The sequence below is a fragment of the Tamandua tetradactyla genome, chromosome 1 (genome assembly GCF_023851605.1).
Source record: "Tamandua tetradactyla isolate mTamTet1 chromosome 1, mTamTet1.pri, whole genome shotgun sequence".
In the NCBI taxonomy this organism is placed as follows: Eukaryota; Metazoa; Chordata; class Mammalia; order Pilosa; family Myrmecophagidae; genus Tamandua; species Tamandua tetradactyla.
Window position 1 is genome coordinate 120250364 of NC_135327.1, and position 11462 is coordinate 120261825.

Here is an 11462-nt window from a genome sequence, read left to right on the forward strand (position 1 = left end):
ATATATCATATCTGACTTTCCTTCTTTCTACACTCTTCTCCATACCTCTCTCTTCTGTCTTTTCGGTTCTGAGTCTAGTGCTCCCTTTAGTATTTCTTGCAGAGCTGGTCTCTTGGTCACAAATTCTCTCAGTGACTTTTTGTCTGAGAATGTTTTAATTTCTCCCTCATTTTTGAAGGACAATTTTGCTGGATATAGGAATCTTGGTTGGCTGTTTTTCTCTTTTAGTAATTTAAATATATCATCCCACTGTCTTCTAGCTTCCATGGTTTCTGCTGAGAAATCTACACATAGTCTTATTGGGTTTCCCTTGTATGTGATGGATTATTTTTCTCTTGCTGCTTTCAAGATCCTCTCTTTCTCTTTGACCTCTGACATTCTAACTAGTAAGTGTCTTGGAGAACGCCTATTTGGGTCTAATCTCTTTGGGGTGCGCTGCACTTCTTGGATCTGTAATTTTAGGTCTTCCATAAGAGTTGGGAAATTTTCAGTGAAAATTTCTTCCATTAGTTTTTCTCCTCCTTTTCCCTTCTCTTCTCCTTCTGGGACACCCACAACATGTATATTTGTGCGGTTCATATTGTCCTTGAGTTCCCTGATACCCTGTTCAAATTTTTCCATTCTTTTCCCGATAGTTTCTGTTTGTTTTTGGAATTCAGATGTTCCATCCTCCAAATCACTAATTCTATCTTCTGTCTTTTTGAATCTATCATTGTAGGTATCCATTGTTTTTTCTATCCTTTCCACTTTGTCCTTCACTTCCATAAGTTCTGTGATTTGTTTTTTCAGTTTTTCTATTTCTTCTTTATGTTCAGCCCATGTCTTCTTCATGTCCTCCCTCAATTTATCGATTTCGTTTTTGAAGAGGTTTTCCATTTCTGTTCGTATATTCAGCATTAGTTGTTTCAGCTCCTGTATCTCATTTGAACTATTGGTTTGTTCCTTTGACTGGGCCATATTTTCAATTATTTGAGCATGATCTATTATCTTCTGTTGGCGTCTGCGCATTTAGACAGATTTCCCTGGGTATTGGATCCAAAAGTTTGGAAGATTTTTCTGTGAAATCTCTGGGTTCTGTTTTTCTTATCCTGCCCAGTAGGTGGCACTCGTGGCACACGTTTGTCTGTGGGTCCCACCAGTAAAAGGTGCTGTGGGACCTTTAACTTTGGAAAACTCTCGCCGTCTGGGAGGTTCGCTATCCAAAGCGGCTTGGAAGGGTTCGAGCCAGCCCGGGGTCCGAATGCGGGGAGGGTTGCTGGCCGCCGCAGCCTGGGAAAGCGCCCATCCGAATTTCCTAGTCACCCGGGTGACAAGCATGGCGGGAGGGCGCCGGCGGCAGCGGCCCGCATGGGAGAGTGCACATTCCCAGGGAGTCACGGGTTTGGAAGGGGCCTCCCCCACCCATCACCATTCTCCGCGGCCCGGGGATTTCCGATCCAATTCTCTCAGTTGGTCCGGGGGGCCGCGCATGGTGTTGGCACCAGCCGCCGCAGTTTCAGGGGACCGCCTCTCCAATTCTCCCAGCCGGCCCGGGAAGGGGGAAGGGAGTGACTCCGGCCGCTTGCCGCCCCGCCCGGTGAAGCCCGCGCGCCTCGGCGATCTCACCCGAGCAGCTTCTCTCAGCCAGCCAGCCGTTCCAAGATGGGGTACGCTGTCTTTTTTATCTCTGTTGTGGCTTTGGGTGCTGTTCTGTATCGTTTCTACTCCCCTAGTAGCTGTCCTGGAGAAGAAACTAAGATCTGCGCGTCTTACTAAGCCGCCATCTTCTCCGGAAGTCCCTCATTGTAGTCTTGATATGCATTTCATTTATAGATAATGAAATGAGCATTTCTTCATGTGCTTTTGAGCCATCTGTATTTGCTTGTCAGAAAAACGCCTATTCATATCTTTAGTCCATTTTATAATCGGCTTGTTTGTTCTTTTGTTGTTGAGTTGTATGATTTCTTTATGTATACACGATATCAAATCTTTGTCTGATATGTGATTTCCAAATATTTTCTCCCATTGAGCCGGCTGCCTCTTCACCTTTTTGATAAAGTATTTTGAGGTCAGGTGCATTTGATTTTGAGGCGTTCCATTTATCTACTTTTTCTTCAGTTGATTATGTTTTGGGTGTAAAGTTTAGGAAGCTACCTCTTATTAAAAGGTCTTGAAGATATTTCCCTATATTTTCTTTTAGAAGCTTTTAGGTGCTAGTTCTCATATTTAGGTGTTTGATCCACTTTCAGTTAATTTTTGTATATGGTGTAATATAAAGGTTCTCTTTCATTCTTTTGGCTATTGATATCCAGTTTTCCCCAGGCCATTTGCTGAAAAGGCTATTTTGTTCCAGTTCCAGTTCAGCAGATTTGGAGGCCTTGTCAAAATCAGTTGACCATAGATTTGATGGCCTGTTTCTTTACTCTCGATTAGATTCCATTGGTCAACACTTCTATCTTGACCTGTACCATGCTGTTTTGTACACTGTGGCTTTATAATAAATTTTAAAGTCAGGATGTGTTGATCCTCCCACTTCATTTTTCTTTTTAGGATGCTTTTAGCTATTCAGGGTCTCTTTCCTTTCCAGATGAATTTGGTAATTAACTTTTCCAAGTCTTCAAAGTAGGTTGCTGGAATTTTGATTGGTACTGCATTGAATCTGTATATCAATCTGGGTAGAACTGGCATCTTAACTATATTTACCTTCCTATCCATGAGCAGGGAATGTCTTTCCACCTATTTAGATCTTCTTTGATTTCTTTTAGCAATGTTATGTAGTTTTCTGTGTACTTTACATTCCTAGTTAAGTTCATTCCTAAGTACCTGATTCTTTTAGTTGTTATTTTGAATGGAATTTTTTCCTTAACTGTCTCCTCAGTTAAGTTATTGCTTGTGTATAAAAACAGCACTGATTTTTACATATTAATTTTATATCCCACCACCTTGTTGAATTTGTTTATTAGCTCAGGTAACTTTGTTTTAGATTTCTCAGCATTTTCCAAGTATAGTATCATGGCATCTGCAAATAATGAAAATTTTACTTCTTCCTTTCCAATTTGGATGCCTTTAATTTCTTTGTCCTGCCTGACTGCTCTAGCTAGAACTTCTAGTTGAATAATAGTGGTGACAGTGGGCATCTTTGTCTTGTTCCTGAGCTTAGGGGGAAAGCTTTCAGTCTCTCTCCATAATGTTGAATAATAGGGGTGACAGTGGGCATCCTTGTCTCATTCCTGATCCTAGGGGCAAAGCTTTCAGTCTCTCTCCATTGCGTATGATGCTGGCTATTGGTTTTTCATATATTCCCTTTAACATATTGAGGAAGTTACCTTTGATTCCTATCTTTGGAAGTGTTTTTATCAGAAAAGGATGTTGATTTTTGTCAAATGCTTTTCAGCATCAATTGAGATGATCCTGTGATTTTTTTCCTTTCAACTTATTAATGTGCTGTATTACATTAATTGATTTTCTTGTGTTGAACCATCTTTGCATTCCTGGTATAAACCCCACTTGGTCGTGGTGTATAATTATTTTAATATGTTGTTGGATTTGATGTGCTAGTATTTTGTTGAGAATTTTTGCATCTATGTTCATTACAGAAGTTGGTCTATAGTCTTCCTTTCTTATTGCATCTTTACACAGTTTTGGCATTAGAATGATATTAGCATCATAAAATGAGTTAGGTAATATTCTTTTTTCCTCAATTTTTTGGAAGAGTTTGAGCAGGATTGGTGTTAGTTTCTTTTGGAATGTTTGATAAAATTCCCCTGTGAATCCCTCTGGCCCTGGGTTTTTCTTTGTAGGAAGATTTTTGATGACTGATTGAATCTCTTTATTTCTGATTTGTTTGTTGAGATCTTTTTTTTCTTCCTGAGTCAGAGCAACTTGTTTGTGTGTTTCCAGGAATTTGTCCGTTTCATCTAAGTTGTTTAGTTTGTTAGCATATGGTTATTCAAAGTATCCTCTTATGAGTTCTTTTATTTATTCAGGGTCTGTGGTAATGCACCTCTTCTCATTTCTGATGTTGTTTATTTGCATCCTTTCTCTCTTATTCTTTGCCAGTCTTGTTAGTGGCCCATCAATTTCTATTGATTTTGTCAAAGAACCAACTTTTGGTTTTATTGATTCTTTATATTGTTCTTTTTTTCTCCCATTCATTTAACTTTGCTTTAATCCTTGTTATTTCTCTTCTTCTGTTTGCTTTGGAGTTGCTTTGCTGTTCTTTCTCAAGCTTCTCCAGGTGAGCAGTTAAATCCTCAATTTTTGCTCTTTCTTATTTTTTAATGTAGGCATTTAGGGCAATAAATTTCCCTCTCAACACAGCCTTTGTTGCATCCCATAAGTTCTGATATGTTGTATTCTCATTTTCATTTGTCTCCAGATAGGTAATGATTTCTCTAGCAATTTCTTCTTTGACCCACTGGTTGTTTAAGAGTGTGCTATTTAATCTACATACAATTTGTGAGTGTTCTCATTCTTTGGTGGTTATTGAGATCCAGCTTCATTTCACTGTGACCCGATAAAGTGCTTTGACTAATTTCAGTGTCTTTAAATTTATAAAGACCTGTTTGTGCCCCAGCATATGATCTATCCTGGAGAATGTTCCATGAGTGCTAGAGAAGAATATATATCATGGTGTTTTGGGGTGTAATGACCTATATACGTCTGTTAGGTCCAATTCATTTATCAAGTTGTTTAATGTCTCTATTTCCTTTTTGAGCTTCTGTCTGGTAGTTCTATCTATAGAGGAGAGTAGTGTATTGAAGTCTCCTACTGTTATTGTTGAAACATCTATCACTCCCTTCAGTTTTGCCAATGTCTGTCTAAGGTACTTTGGAGGTCTCTGATTGGGGGCATAAACATTTGATTGTTATTTCTTCTTGGTGAATTGTCCTTTTAATTAATGTATAGTGTCCTTTTTTGTCTCTTATGATGCCTTTGCATTTAAAGTTTATTTTACCTGATATTAGTATAGCTACTCCTATTTTCTTATGGTTGCAACTTGCATGAAACATCTTTTTCTATTCTTTCACTTTCAATCTATTTGTATCCTTGTATCTAAGATAAGTCTCTTGTAAACAGCATATAGTTGGATTATGGTTCTTAATCCGTTCTGCCAATCTGTATCTTTTAATTTGTAAGTTTAGTTCATTAACATTCAAAATTATTACTGAAAAGCATTTCTTGAATCCACCATCTTATCTTTTATTTTTATTTTTACTTTTATTTTATTTGTCAGATCTAAATATTCTTTTCCCTCTTTCTCTTTTTATCCTTTAAGTTACCCTTACTGGTACTCTTCAACTCTGTGCCATCCTCCAAACATCCCTCTCCAGTCTTTTTTTCCAACTCAGAGAACTCCCTTTACTGTTTCTTGTAAGGCTGGTGTCTTGCTGGCAAAATCTTTCAGGATTTGTTTGTCTGTGAAAATTTTAATCTCTCCCTCAGTTTTGAAGGACACTTTGGCTGGGTAAAGAAGTCTAGGCTGGAAGTCTTCCTCTTCCAAGATCTTAAATATATCATACCACTGCCTCCATGGTGCCAGTTGAGTAGTTTGAACTCAGTCATATGTGGTTTCCCTTGTATATAACAGATTGTTTTTCTGTTGCAACTTTCAGGAATTTCTGCTTCTCTTCAACATTTGACAAACTAATAAGTATGTGTCTTGGGAAAGGCCTATTTGGATTTATTCTATTTGGAGTATAATGAACTACTATTTGTGTCCTTCATAAAGGTTGGGGAGTTTTCTTTCTTCTGCCTCTTCAAATCTGCTGTTGTTTATCTCTAGTATGTTTTGTATTTGGTCTACAGCATCTTTAATCTCTGTGATATCTGCTATTTTTCTATTTATTCTTTCAAATTCCTTTTTATGCTCTTCTAATTTCTTCTTGATTTCCTTTATGTCATTTGCCATCCCATTTATTTTATTTAGTAAAGTTTTATGAACATCTTTGATTAGTTGTTCCAATGTCCATGTCTCCTCTGGTGTTCTAATTTGGTTGTTAGGCTGGGCTATATCTGTCTGCATCATGATATGTTTAATGACCTTCTGCTGTCCTCATGGCATTAAATATTTTGATTGGTTTACTTTGGAAGTTGATTTCCTTTGGAAGTGTAAGGCCTTGTATTTGCGGGATGGATGTGGAGCAGAATGCATGGGATGGGAAACAACCTTGCAGTGATGCATTGCAGTGCAGGTATAGCTGCAGTTTGGGGATGCTATACAGGTGTCTGTGAGCATGGGTGTCCAGCATGGGGGAGGATGTAGCTGTACAGATGCATGGGCCTGGGGGCCAGGGCCCTGGTGTGCACTGTTCTAGGGCACATGCAGAGCTACGGCAATGGGTCAGCATTATGCCAGCATGGGTTGGGAGCAGATGTGGCCTGGCTCTACAGGCTAGCATTTTCTCAGACTTGGGGGGACATGTGTGGGGGCTGTGGGCATGCACAGACCTGGAGTGCATAAACTGATGTACCCATGCTCAGAGCTCAGGGCAAGGTGGGGAGGCTATGTGACTGTATGGGCTGGGAGCAGGGTATGGAGGTAAGCACCCACAGCCTTTATGTCTGGCAACTGCCTGCAGGGTGCAGGGACTGAGTGTAAGGCTTGGGAGGGGCAAGGCGAGACTCAACTGGCACTGGAGAGGTGGGTTGGGCTGCATTTGGGGTGGGGCTGCCGGGCAGGTATGCATGCAAAGGCCTGGTGTGGTGGGGATGCTTGGAGGGCAGGTAGTCAGGGCAGGTGACAGGTTCAAGTACATGGGATGTAGGGTGAGCCGTGGGTTGCAGAGCTGGGCTAGTGAGGGTAGCATGTTCAAGGAAAGCAGCTTTGCTTACTTCTTAGTCCCTGTTTCCCTATCTATACACTCCTGAGGGTTCCAGGCTTCTGCACTAGGCTGTTTGCACCAGCCAGCCAATCTCCGGTTCTCTGCTTCTCAGTTCCTCAGTTTTTTCAACCAGGGCCACCCTATGTGGTGTAGAAGACTCTCCCAGGTCACTTATACCCTGGAATCACCATCTCAGTTGCCCTCCCATCCTTTCTCTAGCTGTTCCATGGAGCAGGGTTGAACTTGATCTCACAAGCCCCCCTGAAGGTCTCATCCAGTTGTTGTCAAGTCTTCACCAGCTTTTACTCTCCTCTGCACTTCCATAACCTGCGGATCTCTTCTAGTTTGAGGGGTGATAGTGGGAACCTTGATGTGTGAATTACTGTATATTCTGTATGCTCTGAATCCCTTCAAAGCCTAGGATTTTGAATGTCAAAAACCCTTATTTTCTTCACTGAGCCCATAGATTGATAGCATAAGTAGAAATGACTGCACAGGGGATTTACACAGTCCCGAGACAACCTTGTAGTGTCCTGCAGCCCGTGTGGCACAAGTACAATGGATGGGCCCTCGTGTAAATGGGATATTAGAACATGGTCCAGAATGTTTCAGGGGTAGCAGAATGAAACGCTGCCCATGTATCTAAGAGCAGCCAGAAGCATGCTCAGAGAGAAAGAGAGAGGGAAGAAGGAAGGAAGGGAGAGTAAGAGACAAACCCAAATGGATCTTTTGGATGAGAATGGGAATGAGGAATGCTGGAGTGGCACCCTACATGAACCAAAAATCTAGGATGAGATTTAACAGTAAGCATCTCAATGGAGGCTAACACTGCTAGATGACACGAAGCACTACATATCCACCTACGCTGATACTTTAGAGGTCTACCTCAGCTTCTAGGAACACAGATGCAGTCATGGGGAAAAAAACAGTAAAATCTTACATTAACCAAAGGGATTTATAATGGACTTTAAATTGAATTACAAAAAAGCAAAAGAAATAAAAGAAAATTTAAACACTTGCACATTTGGCATTTGTGGAATAAAGTTTGTATCCATTCTATATATGTAGTTATGTAACAAAGGTTGGTTTTCCAAGTGTGACAGAAAGAGGAAGATAGTTAAGGGTTTTCCCAAGAAAAGTGTTGGACCATGGAATCCACACTGGATAAGAGAGGAAGAGAGGACATAATGGGAAGGAGAGAATATGAAATGGGAGTTTCAGTGATTTATCAGTATTTGAGTAAATATTCTAGAAGGATAAGAGGTAGTATTTAGGGAATGGGATGCTTGTATTCTATGGATCCTATTGGTGAAGATCAGATCTAGGGTGTGATCATGGGAATGGGTAGCTGAGGTGTTCTATAGACAGATATTGACAAGGTGAAGAGGCTGATGAGTTGAGAGGTGAAAATCAGCTGGATCATCCACGGGAACGATGACAGGAGTCAGACTAGAAAGGAAGACACCCCCAGGTATTCTATAAACATCAGTGACAATAAGGTAGTGGGTAGTATTGTCTGATGGCCTGTTCTTCAAGGGACCTGTTATTTATATATATTTAATAGGTTTTCGTTTTTAGAGCAGTTGTACGTTTTCAGAAAAAAAATGAGCAGAAAGTGCGAGAATTGCATATACCCTTTCCTGCCCCCAAACCAGTTACTGACATATTGCATTAGCTTGTTACATATATTACAATTTATGAATGAATACTGATACATGATTATTAACTAAAGTCTATAGTTTAGGGCTCACTTTTGTGTTGTACATTTCTCTGGGTTTTGACAAATGCATAATATCATATACCCATCATTAAAGTTTCACTGCCTTAAACATGTCCTGTATTCCACCTACTCATATTTTCTCCTCTTTCCATGAGCCCCTGGCAACCACTGATTCTAAGACTGTGTCTATAATTTTCCCTTTTCCATAATGTCCTATAGTTATAACCATATAGTATGGAGCCTTTTCAGACTTCCTTCACTTAGTAATATGCATTTACTTTTCTGACATGCCTTTTTGTGGCTTGACAATACATTTCTTTTTATCACCGAATAACGTTCCATTGTATGGGTGTGCCACAGTTTGCATACCTATTCACAATTGAAAGACATTTTGTTTGCTCCCAATTTTTTTTGTGATTATGAATAACAGTACTATAAACATTCAGGTGTAAAATTCTGTGGTAAATACTTATGAGCACCACTGGATTGCTTGATTGTATGATAAGCCTATGTTAAATTTGTGAGAAACGGCCAAACTGTCTACCAAAGTGGCTGTGCCATTTTGCATTCTCATCAGCAATGAATGGGAGCCCCTTCTGCTTCACATCCTCATCAACATTTGGTGTTGTCAGTATTTGGATTTTATCTATTCTAATAGACTTATAGTAATATCTCATTGTTGCTTTAATTTGCAATTTCCTAATGACATATGACATTGAGCATCTTTACACATATTTATTTGCAACCTGTATATTCTCTTTGGTGAGATGTCTGTTTAGATCTTTTGCCCATTTTTTAAATTGGATTGTTTTCTTATTGTTGAGTTTTAAGACTTCTTTGTCTATTTTATATACAAGTTCTCTTTCAGATATGTGTTTTGCATATATTTTCTTCCAGACTATGACTTTTTTTTCCATTCTCTTATCAGTGTCTTTCACAGAGCAGAAGTTGGCAGTTTTAATGAAGTCCAACTTATTAATTTTTTTCTTTTATGAATTGTGCTTTTGGTGTTGTATCTAAAAAGTCACTATCAAATCCAAAATCGCCTAAATTTTCTCCTGTTATATCCTAGTTTGATAATTTTGCATTTTACATTTAAGCCTATCATCCATCTTGAGTTAACATGTGTCAGAGGTGGAAGGTCTGTATTTAGATTTATCTTTTTGCGTGTGGATGTCCAATTGTTCCAGCACTATTGTTGAAAAGACTATCATTTCTCCATAAAGCTTTTTATCCTTTGTCAAAAGTCAGCTGACTATATTTGTGCGGGAATATTTCTGGGCTCTCTACTCTGTTCCACTGCTGCATTTGTCCATTCTTTTTTCAGTTCCACAGTGTTTTGATCACTGTAGCTTTCTAGTCAGTCTTGAGTCAGATTATGTCCATCCTCTGATTTTGCTCTTCCTTGGGATTGGGCTGGATATTTTGGATCTTTTGCATTTCTATATAAACCTTACAGTCAGTTTGTCAATATTGACAAAATAACCTGTGGGAGGGACCTTTGATTTTAAGAGAATGGAGGGGAAATATTTTGAAAGCACAAGTTATGGTGGAGGAAATCATCTCACCCTCAGCTATGAAATGCTGGGCACTGGGAGGAAGCTGCCTATACTTGAAAGGTTGAATGAGACATGATGCCCTTAAGTCATAGTAAGAATATGAAGGGATATTCAGAGAAGATGTTGGGGATATAGCAATTTGAAGACAGACCCTTAGTTCCAGAAGGCACAATGGAAGTAATCTGAAGAAAGACAAGAAGAGTGAAGGATCAGATCTAACTGGGAGGATACAAACAATACAAAACAATTTGGAGAACAGACTAGGTAAAGACAGATGAGACTTTAGGTGGTACCTGAATTAAATCAGGATTTGAGTCATGCTAGGACTGATCCAGGTAGACTCTTGAAGTCCACTGGTACAACATGGAATCCAGAACGTTGTGTAGCTGAAACACATGGAAAGAGGGAGTCTCTGTTCACTCCTTTATCTGCTATGACAGCTTGGGGGAGAGGGATTTCACTGGGAAAACAAGGTTTAGGGAAGGCCTGGGTGCTTGTTATCTCCTACAGTGCTCCTGCAGGCTTGGGTAGAAAATCTCACAGGGAATATAAAAATGCCTCTTTTTAGGTTAATAGGTGTGTAAGACAGAAGCAGCAGAAGAACAGGGGTTTAGAGGTGAGAATGAGAGATGTAATAATGCAGAGGATCTAGGCTGGAGAGAGGGGGAATTGAAAGAAGAAAAGGAATGGCATATAGGTAAGGAAAGGGGTTCATTAATGGAACAGAAGATCTTCATGAGTACAAGAACAGGGTTAGAGAGAGGAAGGGAATGAGCCAAATGGAAGACAGAGTACAGTGGATTGGGTCAGAGAGAGGGGATCATTGGCACTCATGTTTTCAGAGATGAGGTAGTCATGAGTTGTCATCAGGTATGTGATGGACAGATGAGATATACAGTAGGAGTCAAGGTCATTGAGATTAAAGTGTTCTTAGGATTTTACAGCTCTCAAGTCCCAGTTATACCTTTCAATTCAGTGACAGGCCAGGATACCCTATGGCAGGACCATCATTCATTGCACTGCATTTATTTCTAGAACACTCTCTCTCCCATATTCTTCCAATTCTTTGCACTCAAGCAAAGCACACTCACACAGAACCACAGAATTGGCAATGGCATAATAAACAACAGCAATGGTCTAGCTCCTACCTGCCCTATGCACTGTGATAGGGAGAATGAGGTAGATTTAATGATGTTCCCATAAAGATGTGTTCAAGCCCTAATCCCTGTTCCTATGGCTGTGGGATTGACTGGGAAATAGGACCTTCAAAGATTTTATTTCCGTGAGAACAAATTGAATCAGCATGGACCTTAATACAAAATGACTGGAGTCCTTTTATAAACAGGAAATTCGGACATGAAAGTAAGGTACAAAAGAAGA